Source organism: Marmota flaviventris, chromosome 3, assembly GCF_047511675.1.
Source record: "Marmota flaviventris isolate mMarFla1 chromosome 3, mMarFla1.hap1, whole genome shotgun sequence".
NCBI classification, from domain to species: Eukaryota; Metazoa; Chordata; class Mammalia; order Rodentia; family Sciuridae; genus Marmota; species Marmota flaviventris.
In genome coordinates, this window is record NC_092500.1 from 47,361,882 (window position 1) to 47,383,553 (window position 21,672).

The following is a 21,672-nucleotide window of genomic DNA, read 5'->3' on the forward strand; positions in this document are numbered from 1 at the left end:
CATTATTTTATATGAAGAACAACATTAATGCATGCAAATTCCCAGTGTATTCATGCTAACAAATATTTACCATTTGTCAGGTACTTATCCACACATAGGAAAATAGAGCAATAAGAAAGGCAGATGGGGTCCCTTTTGTGGAGGAGATAGATAATAAACTATAAAGAAAGAAAGAATGAATGAATGAATATGATATTATGCAATGAAAAGAAGTGTGAAGGAAAATGAAGCAAGATAAAGAGAGTGACAAGGAGATGAGAGGCTTTTAAATGAAGTGGTCAGTGAAGACATTTCTGAGGTTACAGTTGAGCAAAACATCTGTAGGAACTGATGTTATATCAAGTGCATGTTGATACACACATGCACACACATACATCTTCTAAAAACTATTTGATGCTTCTGATCTTTTCTGTTTTAATCTAACAGATCTTAGAGTGCTATATTCCAGGCTTTATTCTAGGCTCTTGCAATATAACAGTAAATTAAATAGATGAAGATCTCTGACAGTGTGGAGACAACAAATTCCAACAGGAAATTACAGATACTAAATAGTCTAATAAATAAACTATATACTGTTAGAAGGTAATTTATACTGTAAGGATTGAAAAGTACAACAGAAAGAAAGGAGGCTAGGAAAAGGATAAGTTTTGCTGGTAAATAGGCAAGTAGGGTAAGCCTCAGTGAGACCCAAACAAACACTTGAACATCTTTACAGGTATACCAAGTGCTCCTCTGAGGGAACAGCTCTTATTGACATACATGGGTGTGTATGTATATATATATATATATATATATATATATATATATATATATATATATATATATATGCATACACTTTTACTTTTTTCCTAATTATTCCTAGCTAATAAAAATAAATACAATACATTATAATTGTATATTACCTACAGGAAGTTGTGGATATTATTTTTTATTTATTAGGAAAATAGCTGCTGTATGTGATTTTAAATTTTTATCATCTGATATTATGAAAAAATATTTTAAAAGGCACTTAAAATAACCTTATTGTTAGAAATACATGTATATTTACATACTGGCATTTGTAGGTCACATAGCAACTATACTATATCCTTTCTTGTTAAAAAGTAATGATGTTTTTAACGTTATGTTTAGAAAACTAAATAAATAATTTAATATTGGAGAAAATGGTAGATTACTTGCTTCATATTATAAATTGAGTACAAGAGTAACAAGCTTGATGTTTTATTGGTGTGAATAGTTAGAAAAGTGAACTTCTATTCATTCTATAAAATTAGAATAATTTTGACATTTTTATCTTGCCTTGGCTTTATTCTGTCTTCTAGACATTGATAACTTTATTACAAATTTGTTTAAAGACAGCTATCTCCATTCTGATTTGCATAGTGGCTGTGCTAATTTACAGTCCCACCAACAGTGTAAAAGTGTTCCTTGTCTCCACATTTTCTCCAGCATTTATTATTATTTGTGTTCTTGATGACTGCCATTCTGACTGGTGTGAGAAGAAATCTCAATGTAGTTTTGATTTGCATTTCCCTAATTGCTAATGACATTGAACTCTGTTCACCCATTTGTGGGTTATTTGTATTTCTTATTTGAGAAGTTTCTGTTTAATTCATTTGTCCATGTATTAATTAGGTTATTTGATTTTTTGGTGTAAAGTTTTTTTTGAGCTCTTTATATGTTCTAGATATTAATCCTCCATCAGAAGAATAATTAGCAAAGATTTTCTCCCATTCTGTAGGTTCTCTCCTCACATTCCTAATTGTTTCCTTTGCTGTGCAGAAGCCTTTTTTTTTTTTTAAGAGAGAGAGAGAATTTTTTAAATATTTATTTTTCAGTTTTCGGTGGACACAACATCTTTATTTTTTATTTTTATATGGTGCTGAGGATCAAACCCAGCGCCCCACGCATGCCAGGTGAGCGCGTTACCGCTTGAGCCACATCCCCAGCCCTGTGCAGAAGCTTTTTAATTTGATGCCATTACATTTATTAACACTTGGCATAATTTCATGAGCTTTAGGGATCCTATTTAAAAATCATTGTCTGTGCCTAAAAGCTGAATGTTGACCCTATGTTTTCTTCTAGGAGTTGCATAGTTTCTGATCCATTTTGAGTTGATTTTTGTGCAGGGTGAGAGAGATAAGGGTCTGGTTTTGTTCTTCTACATATGGATAACCAGTTTTCCCAGTACCATTTGTTAAAAAGCCTCCCTTTTTTTCCAGTGTAGATTTTTGACACCTTTGTGAAGGATCAGATGATTATAGATGTGTGGGTTTGTCTTTGTGTCTTCTATTCTGTACCGTTTACACCAATACTATGCAATTTTTGTTTTGAAGTTCTACAGTATAATTTGAAGTCAGGTATTGTGATGCCTCCAGCATTGCTTTATTGGCTTAAAATTGCTTTGACTATTCTAGACAACTCTTGTTAATCCACATATTATATTTGTTATTCTGCAGACTTAAGTAAAATCTTCTAACCATTATGTTTTTAAGGTATGATAATTTTAAAAATTAACTAATCACAACTAGCCATTTAGATATAACTGTATTTTCTTTTTTCAAATTGCTTTCTGTGTTAATTTTTGGGTCAGTGTTCAATAATAGGTAACTTTTTATAACTTTAGATTTAGTATTTTTTACTAAAAAGCTAATAAATATTTTTTAAACACTTCGTATACTTCAACTAACAAGAAATTTGTTATGGTTTAGCTATGAGATGTCCCTCAAAAGGCCCTGTGTAAATGCAGGAAGTAAAGTGATTAAATTATGAGAGATGTAACCTAACCAGCGTATTAATCTATTCACTGTAGTAATTTGAAAGGACTACTGTTCTGGGTGGTAACTGTAACCATAAGAACCAGTCCTTATGAGTTAGCATGATAATTTTTTTCAAGAAGTAATTTTTCCACTATACTTGTAAACTCAAAGTTATGCTTTGTCTGTGGACTTAGGGCAGAGCTGGAGCTTCATGTGAACTTCAGTTCACAACTATAAATGTAGAAATTTTGAGCAGTTCATACTGAGCTATAGCTTCCCTGAATTTTTTGCTATCTAGACATATTCCCTTGTTCTGGAAATTCACTTGTTCTGAACATGATCTTTTCAAAATCAAGTGATCCCTACTTTAAAAAGCATATCAAGTGATTAATCTGACAATCCAGTACAATGAAGCACAGAGCCCTATGTGATCACACAGGTTGCATGCTCATGAAGCAGGCTCCAAAATATAAGAAGTGCAAGATAACAATAAAAATCCTAGAGGCCTATGACTGTGCCTAACAGAACTTCTAATTTTGTCTCCTGTAAGAACTCTAAGAGTACCTATATTTATTAAAGTTTTATTTGGAAAGCATTTGATATTATAAAGAGTTATTATTAGCATATTTTTACATATTCAAAATTAAAATGTATACTATATTAAAAATCCAGAAATTTGTATTTGTTAAACCCTATTTTTTTTATTAGTCTAAAAAATTTCAGATTTCCTAAGAAGAAAAAAATCCCCCCCTTTAAGTTCTGTTAAAAGAATGAGATTTTTATAAGCAGCATTAGGTTTTATTTTCTATAAGTAAATGACATCAGTTTGAATTTGTCATAGTCAAACCTTCTTTGGCCTCATTAGTAAAAAATTGTGCTTTAGTAAAGGAACCCTAGTGTTATCCAAGTAGTCACTCTGTTGACCTGATCATTAGTAATCATTAGACAGGGTTGGGGATATAGCTCAGTTGATAAGAGTGCTTGCCTCGAATGCACAAGGCCCTGGGTTCAATCTTTAGCACCACAAAAATAAATAAATAAATAATGTTGTTAATGAGCATTATTACATTAAAAAAGTAATCATTAGACAGCTAGGAAAATAGCACTACATTTTACATTTGTCAGACAATCTTATGACTTTAGAACCTAAAATGTACAACAGTTAAATTGCAATGTGCCTAGTTAAAGTTGTTTAGTTTGCATATATTCATAATATAGAAAGCAGAATTGACCAAGAACATTTCAATCCAATCTATTATAACAGATCAATAAGCCTTTCCTCCTTACAAACTTTGTAACAGTTAAGAAAGCCAACCTAACACAAAATTTCTTTTTAATTTCTGAGTAGGAATTTTTAGGTTTACCATCTAATTAACTAATGGCTGAAATTGATATATAGGAATTATAATTATCACTGTGACAATTTTTTTGTAAAACAAATGATACAAAACTTAAGTTCAGGTCACCTAAGTTGCTCTCTTGAGTTTTGAAACTTGCTGTTAGCTTTGAGAAACTGAATATTATTGAATGAAATCCCATACTATCCTCATCATGTAATCTATGGGACAGATACTTAAGTTAGCAAAACCTACCCTAATCCCTTCCTTTTGAGGCAGGCAATAGGAAAAGCCAGGAAAAAATAAAGCAGAGAATGAGTAGGGAGTCTGGGTAGAGATGAGGGTATGGTAGATTGCAATATTAGATAGGCTGAAAGGAAAGTCCTCTCTGAAATAATGAGCAACTAGAGAACTGGAGAAAAAAGAGTATTAGCGTTGAATATCTGATGAGTGCATTCCAGGCAGAGGGAACTGCAAATGCCGAGGTCTGTTGTGTTCAAGGCCTGGAAAGGAGTGAGCAAATTGTCTAAGCAGACAAGGTGGGAAAAATGATGAGGTGACAGTGCAGAGAAGGGTACAGAATCTTGGTCATAAATCAATGTAAGCTATTATTTATTTATTTATTTTTGCATTATAATTCTTAATACACCTTTATCCACAATTTATCATATCTCTGATTGTATATAAGGTATGTTGACTATTTTGGTAACTGACTTTTAACTCTGAGATAAGCCATTGGAAGACTTGGAGTAGAGGAGTGACATGACCTGTTTTGCTAAGAGGATCTGACCCAAGTGAGATAAGAAATACAGAAGCAGGGCTGGGGATGTGGCTCAAGCGGTAGCGCGCTCGCCTGGCATGCATGCGGCCCAGGTTTGATCCTCAGCACCACATACAACAAGGATGTTGTGTCCGCCAAAAACTAAAAAATAAATATTAAAATTCTCTCTGTCTCTCTCTCTCTCTCTCAAAAAGAAAAAAAAAGAAATAGAGAAGCAGGAAGACCAGGTAAGATGCTATAACAATATTCCAAGTGAAAGGAGATAATGACTTGGACCACAGGTATAACAAAGATGGTGAGAAGCAAGTAGTTTCTGGATAAAGAATAAAGAGCTCCAAAATTTATTTAGTTTATCATTGTTTGAAATATTATTTTACAATCATTTGTGATCTATATTTTCATGGTACTTTTTTTTGAAAAATATAAGTGAAAAAAACCGACTCTCGTTCTTTAATTTTTTTTTTTTTATTTCTACTAGGTGTTGAGCCTAGGCCTCAAACATGCTAGGCAAGCACTAAACTACATCCCCAGTCCTTCTTATTCTTTTTATTTTATTTTATTTTATTTTGAGATAGTGTCTTGCTAAGTTGCCCAGGCTGGCCTCTAACTTGTGATCCTCCTGCCTCAGTATCCCAAGTACCTAGGATTATGGGTGTGCACCACCATGCCCAGCTTTCATTCCTTCTTATTGTGTGTGTATATGTATGTATGTGTATGTACATGTGTGTTTGTTCATGTGTGTATATAGATATATAATTATATCATTTTGCTACCTACTATATTTATATATCATGACAATTTCTCATACTCCTGAAATATAGTATTAGTGACTACATGGCATTGTTTGGATGAAGCATAATTTAACCATTCTATATAGAACAATTTATTTAAGCAATTTTCTATTATTGACTATCTACACATCTTCCAGTTTTCTCTAATATAAGTACCACTAAAATTACTATTTGCATTGCTATATTTTTGCAATATAATTACTACATTACTTAGTTATTAACTAAGTAATTAACATTTTTAAGTTTAGAAATGACAGAAGTTCAACTAGAAAGAAGAAACATGCAGTGGAACTATGACTGTAAATTGACAACTCAGAATTTTTATTTTTTTACTATAACCATAAAAAGAACAGATTATCTACATCTGATGCATACTGGTAGATTTTAAAGGATACCAAAAATATTTTAATATAAAAACATTTATAAATTCCTTCTGGATATTGAATAAACATTCATATATTTCAGGATTTGTTTTCTATTTCTGATAAACATAGTTATTAGTAGGAACAGAAAACCAATTGCAAGAACTGTTACTATTTTAACATTCTACATGAACTTTGGTCATGTTGGACTTCTGGCACCTGAGCTCTCATACCCATCTGTTTATAGGGCATTATGCCCATTCTTCAGATTTATGCCAGTTTCAAAAAGTCATGCATAAATAAAGATGGGCAATATAGCGTTGTATAAGTCATCTATTATTTAATCTCTTTGAATTAGATTTTTAGAAAGGCCTTTAGTCATTTATTGATTTTAAATAACTTTTAATTAGGCATTAATATCAGCAAACTTTAAACTTCACTATGTAATAAGAAAATACTATATTTTTCAACATGAGTAAGTTGATTAGGAAAAGAGCCATAATATATCCTTGAAAAATATTGAATATACTATTTGAGGGGAAGAAATCAACATTTATTTGGTACTATGTATGAAGTGATTTTACATAATTTGTACATATAATTTTTATATTAATACTATGAAATAGATATTATTATCGCTACAGATAAGGATACTGAGAAGTGACTTACAAACAAAATCACCAAGATAATTTCAAACCCATTTTATATGACCTCCAAACCCATGCTTTTAAAAATGATACCATACTGCTATGTGGTTGGTGTCTAAACATTAAGACAAATTGACAGAACTGTAATATTGACTGAAAGTAGTTTTTAGAAATTAAAAATTTAAAAGTCAACCAACTGAAATGATTGCTTAAAAAAAAAAAAACTAACATTGAATGAGCGTTAAGATTCAAATTAGCTCTCCTTACCATGATGACAATGCCAAACAGTAATTATTTGTTTCAGCTTTAAGTGAATACCACTTAGACAAAATACTTAAAAGAAAAAATAATCTAATGACCTGTTTTCTTCTTGTCTATAGAGCAGGGATTTTCAAACTTTAAAAAGCTGTGTTTTCCCAAGAAAAATTACATAAAACAAATTAGTATTTTTGAAGTGGGGTATAGGTAGGAGATAGGGAGGTGTATGTAGCTTTTGTTTATTTCTTACCCAATTCCCTCTTCAATTCCCTGTTTAACCTCTGAAGGAATACTTATAAATTCCATGATTCAGAATGTTATTTAAAAGGCTGTGTTGTATCCTGAACACTGTTGATTGACTTACTTTTTATAATTCAACTGATTTATTTTGCTTATTTACTAGTCACTATAAAAATGAGATTTGAAAGTGGTAGAAAAGTTTCTGAAGCAATAACTTTCATGTTTTATTTTATACTGAATTAACTTGCCACATTTCTCCCAGTCAAAATCAATTAATTCATTCCATCAAATGTTTTTACAACTTCAACTAAATACCAGGCACTGTACTGGTTCCTTCCTTCATGAAACCTAAAATCTAGTTGAGAGAGACAAATGACAAGTGGGAAAAAGTAAATTTGTGCTATTAAGAAAACATCTGTTTTTGATAAAGAATGGTTATGGCATGTTAGACTTATTAGCAACACTTTATTGTATTGGGTTGAAAATGTCTCCCCCAGATTCACATCCATCTAGAATCTCAGAATATAACTATATTGGAAACAGGGTCTTTGTAGATGTAATAAATTAAGATACAGTAATATTGGATTAGAGTAACCCCTAATCAATTGACTGGTATCCTTATGAAAAGAGAAATAGAGGTACAGATTCATAGAAGAGAAAACCATGTGAAATGGAGGCAGAGATTGGAGTGAAGCATCCACAAGCCAAGGAACACCAAGAATTGCCAACAACCACCAGAAGCTAGAAGAGGAAAGAAAAGATTTTTCCCTAGAGACTTTGGAGAAACCATGGCCTTGCCAATACCTTAGTTTGGGGTTTTTAGGCTCTAGAACTGTGAGAAAGTAAATTTACATTGTTTAAAGCACCCAGTCTGTGTTAATTTGTTAAAGCAGTGCTAGGAAATAAATACACTACTTTTTATAGGTAAAGAAGGCTTTCTCTAAGTATATGACCTTTACATAGACAATTAAATAATGAAAATGACCTAGTTATAATAAAATCTCACTAGAAAGTAATCTCACTGGTGTTATTTCATGTCAGTGGTAAATATTCTACAGATATTTAAAATGACTAGTTCTAAAATTAAGTTGTTTTTCCCTCACTACAAACTCCTCCTTTGCAAAATACACACAAAGTAAATATTAATATTTTTTCTTGTCATCTACAGACTACAGAAATTGGACAGGGTCATACACCTGGTAAGTAGCAGAGCCTAGGTTCAAATTCAGGTAATCTGGCTTCAAGATCCTATACTCTTAAATAACAGATCTACTAACACTACTCCTAAACCATTTATTCTTCCTATAGGCTTACAATGTGCCCCTTTGCTGATATCCCACATAATACAGTCTTTTTTCTTCTTTTTAAAAATCTTCTTGTTAATTAATATAATCTTATCTGTAGAATTGTGGAATCTAACTTTCTCTCTCTCTCTCTCTCTCTCTCTCTCTCTCTCTCTCTCTGTGTGTGTGTGTGTGTGTGTGTGTGTATATATATCTTCCATAAAACATCTAGTACAAGCTAGGCCCAGTGGTGCATGCCTGTAATCCTAGTAACTCAGGAGGCTAAAGCAGGAGGATCATAAATTCGAGGCCAGCCTCTACAATGTAGGGGGACCTGTCTCAAAATTTTTTAAAAAGGTGGGGGGAGTTGGGGAATGTAGTACAGTGATAGAGTACCCTGGGTTCAATCCCTAATTTTAAAAAAATCCAGCTAGTACAATAATGGCTATGTGTAAAGTTGAATATTCTGACCTCTGATGCAATAAGAAGCCTTAGGAAAATTGTTTTTGAGAACTTCTAATATAATAACCTAGGCTGCCAATCACTCAGTTCAAATTTGTCAGATCTCTAAATGAGTGGATTTGAAAATATATAGTAGCAATTTGATTTCCCATTTCCTTTGATCTTGTTTTTACATTTCACCTCTCCTCAGTTCTAAATTTGTTGGAAAGCCAGACATAATATTTTTACTTTTATCTCCTTCCTTAGAATTTCTTCTGTGGCATATATGAATTTACTTAGGGATTCTTCTGTAACAAGAACTATCTAATTGCCAAGTAAGAGTATGAAGAATTTATTACAAGGAAAAATGTGAAATACTTTTCTTACTGATTACCACTTTCTTATTAAGCTGTTATCAATGAAAAACTTTCTGAGGGGAGTTGGGTAGGAGGAGGAAAAGGTAATAATATTATGCTCAGCTTTACTTTGGAGTGCCACCTACTGGTAAAGTAAGTCATACATGAAAATGAAAATCAAAATTATGTTGGGAGATTAAAACAATTAAATTTTTGAAGGGTGATCAACATGATGGTAGAAGAGGAGTTTACAGCATTTGTCTCCTCACAGAAACATCAATTTGAACAAGTATCCAAATTCCAAAACACTTTCATAAGAGCAAAAGAATTTAGGTCAGAGATTACAGAATTGAATGTAGCACAGAAATAAGAAAAGTTGCATTGAAAAAGAAAGTACAGTTTTACAATACTTGAATGTGTTTCCTCCAAAATTCAGGTGTTAAAAATATCTAAAGTGATGGCATTAAGAGATGAAGACTTTAAAAAGTGATTAGGTTATAAGGGCTCCTACCCTCATGAATGGGATTAAGGCCCTCATAAAAAGAGGCCTCAGGCAGTGTTCAGCTTGCTTGCCCTTCTGTCTTCTTCCAGGTGAGTACATAATGTTTCTTCCCATCAACAATGTGCCATTTAGGAAGCAGAGAACAGCACTAACCAGACAACTAAATCTGCTGATACTTTGATTTTAGAGTTTCCAGTCTCCAGTACTATTAAATCACTCAATCTCGGATATTTTGTTATAGTAAAAAAATGGGATAAAACATGGTGTCACTCCTCCCATAAGCCTAGGTAGTACAACTTGCAGGGACATACACTCTGTATGGGAAAAGAAAGTGAATTAAGCATGTGAATTTCCCAAGAACTCAAGCACCAGACCCACCCCAGGAACCGCAGTGCCAGGCAAGACCCTGTGACTCTAGACCCTAGGTTGGTCTCTGCAACTCTAAGCTCCAGACCCAGCCCAGGACCAGCCTATCCTTCACTGCCTCAGGGACTAGGTTAATCCACATGGACACAGGCTCCAAGTCCATCCCAGTGCCAGCCTGGCCCCTTTAGACTAGCCCCTGTGGACACAGGTTACAGACCTACCTTAGCACCAGGCCAGTCCCTGTAGCCCTAGGATCAAACAGACTCAGATTCCAGGCCTATGCCACCAACCTAAGCTTCAGGCTTAACCCCATGTACCCAAGGCCAAGACCTTCTCCTTTAGACTTGGGCTCCAGGCCTACCACCTAGCACCCAGGTAACAAGCCTTTCTCAGTGCCAGGTTGGCTGTGGTGGACCTTAGTCTTTTAGACTGGCCCCTATAGATTTTGGCTCTAGGCCTCACCATGTAGCATCAATAAACAGGCCCACCCCAATGGACTAGCATCAGGTTGGCCTCCACAGACCCAAATTTAAGTCCACCCTATAGACCAGAGTTACATGCCTGGCCATAGATCCATGCACGTGGCCAATCTAAGTGAACCCAGATACCAGTCCAACCTACTTGAGGACTTTAGTACCATGATTGCCAACAGACCTTACTAGAAGACCCACCCAGAATATCTAGACTGTCTGGTGAAGGAGTTTTCTTGCCAAAGCCAGTATCTAAAGACTGGAAGAAGGACCTACTTCTTCGGATGGGCAGACACCAATACAAAGTCACATGGATCATGGCTAGTTGGAAAACATGACCCCACCAAAAGAGCAAATAAGTGCCAGCAACCACCCTACAAAAAGTTAGATCTATAAACTACCTGATGAAAAGTTCAAAATAATCATCTCCAGGAACATAAGTGAGATACAACAGAACACAGAGAGACAGCTAAACAGTATTAGGAAAAATAATACATGAACAAAATGAGAAGTTCAACAATGGGATAGAAGCCATTAAAAAAAAAAAAAATCCTGGAGCTGAATAAGACAATGCCTGAACTGAAAATTTTTCATATATGGGTACAACAGCAGATTTGATCAAGCAGCAGAAAGATCCAGTTACACTGAAGACAGGTCATTTTAAATTACTCAGGTAAAGGCAAAAGAAAATAACAAAGAATGAAGGGAATGAAAAAAGCCTACAGGACTTATGGAACACCACCAACATGTTACTCAACATTTGCATTTTGAGAGTTCCCACAGAGGAAGTGGGAAAATAAAGGGAAAAAAAAAAACTTGTTTAAAAAAGAATCACAGGAAACTTCCCCAAGTCTGTAGAGGGAGATTAAGAGAAATGAAAAGAAAGTATTGTTTACATACTATAAATCTGGAAAGGGATTTATATCTAAACTATATCAGGAACTCAAACATCTCAATAGTAAGAAAATGGTCCAATTTAAAAATAGGCAAAATGGCTGGGCAAAGTGGTGAATGATTGTAATCCCAGCTGCTGGGGAGGCTTAGTCGGGAGGATCACAGGTTCAAAGCCCGCCTCAGCAACAGCAAGGCACTAAGCAATTCAGTGAGACCTTATCTCTAAATAAAATACAAAATAGAGCTGGGAATGTGGCTCAGTGTTTGAGTGCCCCTGGGTTCAATTCCTGGTACCCCATCCCTCTAAAAATAGACAAAAGACTAGGTGTGGTGCCACAGTCTGGCTGGGCACACAATCACGAGCCACCACACAGCTTGTAGATTCAAACAGCAACTCTTTATTCCCGAACTCACACCAGCCGTCTACAATCACGTTCTGGGGAAATCCATGTTCTCTGCCCAAATCCACGTTCTCTGCCCAAATCCACCTCCACTGGGCTTCTATCTCCAAAATATACTGTCTGAATCCCATGAGAACTCAAGGGGAACTCAGGCAGCAGGATACGCCCTATTCCCAGCAGGAATAATCTTAAACCTTAAACCTGGAACCTAAACCGGGAACGCCCTAATCCGCCTTGGTCCTTGAACAAGGTCACCTACATTCAATGTCACTGCAACATGGGGTACGCTGGCAAGGAAATTGTCATACCTACTTGGCTAATGGCTCCCAGCATCTCCCCCCTTCTGATTAATTAAACAACAAGCAATGTGGCTTAAGGACCGTGCCTGGTAGGTTGTCCAATTCAACATATGGTTCTTACCCGTCATTGGAAAACTGACCTTTAGGCGTCAGCCTCCTGTCTTAGGTTGATACCACTGCAATTGAATCATACCCGTCACTGACTACCGGTCCAGCATACAGCCATACTTGTGGATAGGTCTATGCACCAGTGGGGGGGTGAGGTTCTTTGCCTCACCTCTGTTGGCCCCCAAATTTGGCCTTGGTGCCAGTGGGGGAGTGAGGTTAATGTGGCTTAAGGACCGTGCCTGGTAGGTTGTCCAATTCAACATATGGTTCTTACCCGTCATCGGAAAACTGACCTTTAGGCGTCAGCCTCCTGTCTTAGGTTGATACCACTGCAATTGGATCATACCCGTCACTGACTACCGGTCCAGAATAAACCATTGGCCCCCAAATTTTAGACCATCACTAGCAGAAGGGAGGAGGATACAGAAATGCCAAGACACCAAGCCAATTGACGGCTCCTTCGGAAAAATTGCATCACTGGTGACACCATCAGCAAAGATATGTCAGCACTACCACAATTAACATGGGGTGTGCTGGCAAGGAAATAAAAATTGCATCACTAGTGACACCATCAGCAAAGATATGTCAGCACTACCACAATTAACATGGGGTGCGCTGGCAAGGAAAAATTGCATCACTAGTGACACCATCAGCAAAGATATGCCAGCATTACCACAATTCGCTGCACCAAACGATAGTTACATAGTCCAGGCAAGTTCTGCAAGCAGTTCAAAGCAGAGGAATCTATCAATATGTCCATTTCCTCCCAAAATCCGTTTCCTCCCAAAGTAAGTTGACTCTTTGATTGAGCATTACTTGTTGAGTTCTTCACCGGCACTGGGATGGAGATAGGAATTCTGGCAATGATGCTAAAGAGACATTATCCTGAAAAGAATTATTAAATATAATGAAAAGGAAAGGTGAAAGTAAACAAACAGATCTGTTAACCTACTTTAAAAACAATCCTTAACAGCCTTTTACCTAATTTAAACTAGTAAACAAACAGATCTGTTAACCACCTTTAAAAACAATCCTTAACAGCTGTTTACCTAATTTAAATTAAACCATTTAAATCACGTGAATAAAAAATAATAATAATAATTCGGATCCATTTTTTCATGAGCGCTCCTCATATAAGAAATATGGACATATGCACATACAGACATACAACACAAAACACAAGAGTGTACACAAACATACAACACATAAGAAAATAGTAAAGGCCTTGTAGCTTTACCTGGGTGAAATCTCCATTGCAATGTTTAAAAACTCCACAGTCAAAAAATAAAACTGATCAGAAAAACATTAACCTAGGTTTGTATGAGCTCAAAAAATAAAAATAGAACCTTATGATGTGGAAAAATGCAATAATAAAATAGCTATTGAAAAAAGCATCCTGGTTAATCACTGTCGCAGATGTAAGAATGGCCAAGCTGGAGTTCTGGATATCAGCTGTTATGGATTTGAGTCAAATCATCTTCTTTTCGATCTGTAGAAATTGTTTTAGTTAATCTCTCTGGAATCCAAATCGGCTGCTGTTCTCCCTGTGGAAAAACACAAAACAGAGCCCCGACTCCAGACAATCACTGGGTCAGGACCTTTCCATTGTCCCGTTAGAATATCTTTCCAAAGTACTTTAGGCTTATGTACATTTTTTGGATACATGTGCCTTTCCGCAGCACTAAGTCCTGATGAATCCAAATTTAAAAAGTTTAGAGTAAAAAGCGTTATTTTAAGTTTATCTTTGGGGGATATATACCCCTTTCCAATTCCCTCTTTTTGCTTTAATAAGTATGTTTTAATAGTTTGATGAGCTCTTTCAACTATGCCTTGTCCCTGTGGATTGTATGGGATTCCTGTTATATGAGTAATACCAAATGATGAGCAAAATTGTTTAAAAGAGGTAGAGGTATAGCCAGGACCATTATCGGTTTTTAACTGTTTAGGAACACCCACAGTGGCAAAATTTTGTAAGCAATGAGCTATAACATCTTTAGTTTTTTCTCCGGCATGAAGGGAGCCCATCAAAAATCCGGAAGAAGTATCGACTGTAACGTGTAAATATTTTAATTTTCCAAATTCTGGCAAGTGTGTGACGTCCATCTGCCAAATATGGTTAGGTATCAGTCCTCTAGGATTGACTCCAAGATTAACTTGTGGTAAAAATGTCACACAATTTTGACATTGTTTTATTATATGTCTGGCTTGTTCCTTAGTTATTTTAAAACGCCTTTATAAAGTATTAGCATTAACATGAAACCTTTTATGAAAATTTGTAGCTTCTTCAAATGTAGAGAAAATATGTATGTCATGTGTAGTTTTATCTGCTAAATCATTGCCTAAACTAAGGGCTCCAGGCAATCCTGTATGTGCCCTAATATGTCCTATAAAGAATGGATCTTTTCTGTCCCAGATTAGACTTTGTATAGTGGAAAACAAAGAGAAAACAGTAGAAGAAGGGGAAATCCTACCAGCATCTTCAAGAGATACTATAGCATTAACTACATACTGACTATCAGAAAATAAATTAAATACAGAATCTTTAAACATCAAAAAAGCTTGTAAAACTGCATTAAGCTCTACCTTTTGAGCTGATTATTTGGGTACTAAAAATGTAAAAGTTTGATCAGGGGTAACTACTGCTGCTGTACCATTATTTGACCCATCAGTGAATATATTTGGAGCATTCATGATAGGTGTTTTTCTTGTCATTTTAGGAAAAACTACAGGATGCTTAGACCAAAAAGACAACAAAGGATTAGATGGTAAATGATTATCAAATGAAATATTAGATTTACACATGATTATTGCCCAAGTATTTAACTCATTAGCTAACTCATCAATTTGATCCATAGTATATGGAGTAATAATTTTATTGGGAGAAATTCCAAACACTCCCTTCGCTGCTTTTATTCCTTTGAGTATTAATTGTCCTACAGCCTCAGGATACCTAGTAAGAATAGTGTTAGGAGAATAAGATAAATGTATCCACAATAATGGACCTTCTTGCCAAAATACTCCTGTAGGAATATTTTTTGTTGGTAGTACAATAAATAATAAAGGCAAACTTATATCAATTCTATCCAAATGCATATTTTCCATATATGTTTCAATAATTTTTAATGCCTTTCTTGCTTTAGGAGTTAACATGCGGGGTGAATTTGGATCTGATGGACCTTTTAGAATATCAAATAAAGGTCCCAATTCTCCTGTTGGTATACCTAGATAAGGCCTTATCCAATTTATGTCTCCCAATAACTTTTGAAAGTCGTTAAGTGATTTGTGTTGATCTACTCGTATTTGAATTTTTGGTGGACGGACCATGGTTGAGGATAATAGAACTCCTAAATAATTAATTGGAAAATTTAATTGTACTTTATCTATTGCTATCTCTAGATTATAATTTTTTAATAAGTTTGTAAGTGTGGCATAACATTCCAGCAATATGTTTTTATCTTTATGTGCCAATAATACGTCATCCATATAGTGAAATATTTGTAGTTCAGGATTTTGATTTCTAAGTGGCTGGATTGCTTTGTTAACATATATTTGACACATAGTTGGACTGTTAGCCATCCCTTGAGGGAGTACTTTCCATTCATATCTCTGATCAGGACCTTCATGATTTAATGCAGGGATAGTAAATGCAAAACGTGGACTATCCTCGGGATGAATTGGAATTGAAAAAAAACAATCTTTAATATCTATAGCTAAAACATGCCAGGTTTTTGGCAAAGCAGACAATTGAGGAATCCCTGATTGAGCAGGTCCCATAATAACCATCTCATTATTAATGGCTCTTAAATCTTGCAATAATCTCCATTTACCAGATTTCTTTTTGATGACAAAAATGGGAGTATTATGGGGAGATATGGAAGGTTGTATATGTCCTTCTGCTAATTGTTGTTTGACCAGATCATGGGCTACTTGTGTCTTTTCTTTAGTCAGGGGCCACTGAGGAACCCACACTGGTCTTTCTGATTTCCAAGTAATTTTGATTGTCTCAGTGGCCCTTTCTGAAAATCCAACCCATGTCTGTCTGTTCCTTGATCTATTTGTACTGGTGCTGCTATACCTTGCCCTTGTTTTCCTAATCTTTTTTCTTTCCTAAAGCCTTGTCTAGCCCTAGTAGTGGGCGCATTAGGATTGATGTTATTTGTTAACGTCAAACCTAATTGATCTAGGACATCTCGTCCCCATAAATTTATAGGAAGATGATCCAATACATATGGCTGTATAGTTCCTTCACATCCTTCAGGATCCTTCCAATCTAATATCATAGAACTTCTATGGGGATTAGTCGCCACTCCTAGGCCTCGAAGCGTTTGAGTGGCTTGTTGTAATGGCCAATGTTTTGGCCATTCTTGACGAGATATGATGCTAAGGTCAGCTCCTGTGTCCAGTAGCCCATTAAACTCATGACCTTGAATATTTAGTTTTAGCATTGGGCGAAAATCTAAATTTAAAGACAACATAGCCCAATCTACACCTGTGGAGCCTAATCCCCTGGAACCTCTTTCTACACTATGACTAGGAAATTTATTATGTAGGCTGGGTATTATTAACAACTGTGCTATTCTATCTCCAGGTGAAATTACTGATATACCTCTTGGAGAACTAGCTATAATTTTTATTTCACCTACATAATCGGGATCAATTACCCCAGGACTTATCATAAGTCCTTTTAATATAGATGAACTACGTCCCAATAATAAGCCTACTGTTCCTTGGGGAAGAGGTCCTTTTACTCCTGTGGGAATGATTTGAACTCCCATCTCTGGAGTTAATACTGCTCTGGCAGAGGCACAGATGTCCAACCCTGCGCTCCCTCGGGTTTGTCTGATGAGGGATTTAATGGACAATGTGTCCTGGGCACTACCCTGATGGTGTTGCTGGGATCCTCCACTGCCCCGTATATTTGTGGTTGTGGGCCCCGGAGCATTGGGCCCCCCTGTCCGTTTTTTGGCAATGGAGCCTGATGCCTTTCTCCACGATATCGTGGATAAATACCTGGTCTTTGTCCGTTTTTTGATAAAGGAGTACCCTCAATGGTGGTTTGAGAACGGCATTCATTAGCCCAATGTCTCCCTCTACGGCATCGTGGGCAAATACCCGGTATTCTATTCCTTTGATACCTACTTTTGTTAAACCCTCCTCCTATGGGGCAATTCCTTTTAAAATGTCCTGTTTGTTCACAATCATAGCATGTTTTTGGCCTGGCATCTAAAGCCTGTTGTACTGCAGCTGCCAAGACTTGCCCTTGTTCATTAATATCTCTACATAATTTAATATATGTGTTTAAATCTTCATGTCTCCATGGTCTAATAACCTCTCTGCAGCAACGATTTGCTTGGTCATAAGCCAGTTGTTTTATTAATGGCATTGCTTGTTCTGTATCCCCAAAAATTTTGGCAGCCGTTTGAATTAGCCTATCTACAAAGTCAGCGTAAGGTTCATTAGCTCTCTGTATTACCTTAGATAGCTGACCTTGTAAATCTCCATGTCCTTGTAAAGTCTTCCATGCCCTAACTGCGTCTGCAGCAATTTGTGCATATATAGCAGGATCATATTCAATTTGTTGCCGTTGACCCTCAAAAGGTCCTTTTCCTAACAACATATCTAGATTTCTTTGAGGGTAACCGGCTGCTGCATTTCGCCTAGCTGTCTCCGTGCAAAATTCCTCATTGGCAACCTTCCATAACAAATATTGTCCTCCATTTAGTACAGATTTACACATGCTAGCCCAATCTGCTGGTGTCATGTCCAAGTTAGTAATGGACTCGACCATGCTTACCTTGAAGGGAGCTTGGGGGCCATAGGTTGTTACAGCCTCCTTTAACTGCTTCACTGTTTTAAAATCTAAAGCACGGTGAATTCACTGCCCTCCTGCCTGTTCAAGTACAGGGCATGCTAATCTTTGAGGTCCTGTCTCAGGATCCCATTTATCAACTACAGTGTTTGAGGGCCACTCAGCTGTCTCCATCAGTGGGGCTGTTGGTTGAATTACGCCCTCTTGTGATAAAACGGAGTTAGTAACAGCCTCCTGTTGTGGCCTTTTTCCTAACAACCCCTTTTCCTTTAAATTTTCTTCTTCCATCTGACTAGCTCGAGAGACCTTCTCTTTTGCTTGATCTAAAATGTCTTTCTCTATGGTCTGAACCTCTAACAATTTACTTAACATCTTTTCGGTTTGTTTTTTACTAATTTCTAATCTACTATAAAGATAACGCAACCCAATAAGATAACACAAAACAAAACCGAAACTGAATGAAACAAAAACGGAATAAAAAATCGTTGTATCAATTTTCTCTTCCTCAGGGCCGACAAACTTCAAACCTTTAGTCAACCATTTTTTCCAGTTTGCCTGAGAAATTTCTAGGGATAGGCAGCTTGAAACAAAAACAAGATATATCAAAACAATAACACATTGTTTTTTGAGTTGGTCACCCATTCTTTCGCTCTTCCTCAGGGGCGAGCAATTTCACTTACCTCCAAGCTTCAGAAGTTCCCCGTACGAGCCGCCAAATGCCGCAGTCTGGCTGGGCACAAATGCCGCAGTCTGGCTGGGCACACAATCACGAGCCACCACACAGCTTGTAGATTCAAACAGCAACTCTTTATTCCCGAACTCACACCAGCCGTCTACAATCACGTTCTGGGGAAATCCACGTTCTCTGCCCAAATCCACGTTCTCTGCCCAAATCCACCTCCACTGGGCTTCTATCTCCAAAATATACTGTCTGAATCCCATGAGAACTCAAGGGGAACTCAGGCAGCAGGATACGCCCTATTCCCAGCAGGAATAATCTTAAACCTTAAACCTGGAACCTAAACCGGGAACGCCCTAATCCGCCTTGGTCCTTGAACAAGGTCACCTACATTCAATGTCACTGCAACATGGGGTACGCTGGCAAGGAAATTGTCATACCTACTTGGCTAATGGCTCCCAGCAGTGTGGTATCCCACACCTGTAACCCCAGCAACTCAGGAGGCTGAGGCAAGGGAATCACAGTTTGGGGCCAGCCTCAGCAACTAAGTGATGCCCGAAGCAACTAGTAAAACCTTGTCTCAAAGTAAAAAATAAAAAAGGGTGGAAATGTGGCTCAGTGGTTAAGTGCCCCTGAGTTCAACCCCTAGTGCTAGAAGAAAAAAAAAAGTAGACAAAGGAACTAAACACACATTTCTCAAAAGAAGACATACAATAAAAATGCCCAAAAAGTGTGTGAAAAAAATGTTCAATACCATTAATCTTCAGGGACATGCAAGTTAAAACCACAAGGAAGTATCTTCTCATACCTGTTACAATGGCTATTATCAAAAAGGTGATAAACAGTACAATGAATTGGACATAACTTTTCTATCACATATGAATACACTACCAGTGTAACTCTACAAGAATGGAATCCTAATTAGAATAAGTTGTGCTCCATGTATGTATAATATGTCAAAATACACTATTATCATGTACATCTAAAAGGAACAACCACCAACAAAAAATAGATAATAGATGACAACTTCTGGCCAAGATGTAGGGATGGGAAACCCATGTAAACTATTGCTGAGACTGTAACAAGGTATAGCCATTATGGAAAACATTATGGCAGTTCCAGAAAACTAAAAGCAGAACTATCATAGGATCTATCAATCCTACTTCTGGGCAAAATCCAAAGAAAATGAAATCAATGTATCCAAAATATATCTACACTTCTATATATGTTCATTGTAGCATTAATCATATTAAGTCAAATTATGGAGTCAGTAATAAGTGTCCATCAATAGATGAATTTGGAAATGTGATGTATTGTATGTGCATATACATATATATATGGAGATATCCATATATATATATATATATATATATATATATATATATATATATGGATACAGAATGGATATCCATATATATATATAATGGATATAGAATATATATTCATTATATTCCTTCTAAGAAAAGTAAATCCTGTTATTTGGAACAACATAGATGAAACTAAGGACATTATACTAAGTGAAATGAGCCAGAGAGAAAGACAAATGCTGTATGATCTCACTTATAAAATCTAAAAAATTGAACTCAACAGGAGTAGAGAGTAGAATAATAGTTGCCAGGAGTTAGGGAATGGAGTGAATGAGAATATGTTGATCAAAGGGCACAAAGTGGCAGTTATACAGGATGAATAAATTCTAGAGATCTAATGTACAGCACAGTGACTGTCATTAATAATATTCTGAGAAAACAAGATCATGAGTGTTGTTACCAAATACACGAAAGTAGCTATGTGAGGTATTAGATATGTTATTAACTTGATTTTAGTAATTATTCCATATATGTATATCAAAATGTCATGTTGTGCACCATAAATATATGTAATTTTTATTTTTCAATTATACTTCAATAAAGCTGGAAAACGAACAATTATTTCATATAAAACACATACTGGTTGTTAGGAGCATTGTGGGAAATGATTTATTTTACTAACTTAAAGATTCAATTAATAATAAGATATTTTTCTCAAGTTTTTTAAAGCTTTATTCTAAATTCTGAACTCCAATCAGAAATACCAAATGTATGTATCAAGGGTCCATTGTAACAATTAAGCTCATGTATCACTCTAAGCTAGAGACTAAGTATGCAATGGTGAAAGGAACAGAGAGAATTTCAGCCAGCTGAGCACAGTCAATAACAGTGAATATTTGTTGAATAAAAGAATGAATCATCCTGGGTGATGGTCTTGAAAGGGGCATTGACCTGTGCTGAAGTATCATCAAATTTTCTTCATTGTCTGGTCATACATATATGTATACAGATGGGGGAGAAAGCAATATTTCACACCACACAGAAACTTTAATCTTTTCATGATACAAGTGCTTTCTCATCTCTTCCCAGATCTGAATTCCCTTTAAACTTCATCTCCACAACTATTTATAATATTTTTTTCCTCTCTTGGAGTCAAGTTCCACTCCCATGTCTCTGATCCTTAAATAATTTTGGGGTAGGCATTGTACTTGCTTGCTTTACCCCTTCTTTAAGAATTCTTCCTGTAAAGAGAGGCAAATTTATCTTAACTAAGCTTTTGCTCATAAGTAAAGTTTTCAACAAGATGATAATAACAATATCAACATCAACCTACATGATTAAGTGCCTACCACAGGCATTCATTTAATCCTTAGCACAATCCTGTAAAGCATTACCCTATTTTAGAGGGAGAGTGAATAATCTGTTTGAGGCAGAAAAGGCTAGCTGTCTACCCAAAATTCATGCTCCTCTTTCCCTAAAATGGAGTTTTCACTGGGGAGCCACCATTCATCATGGATTACATATGTATTCATTAAAATCATCTCTTCATAATACATACTGATCCTTTATCATTGTGAAGCCT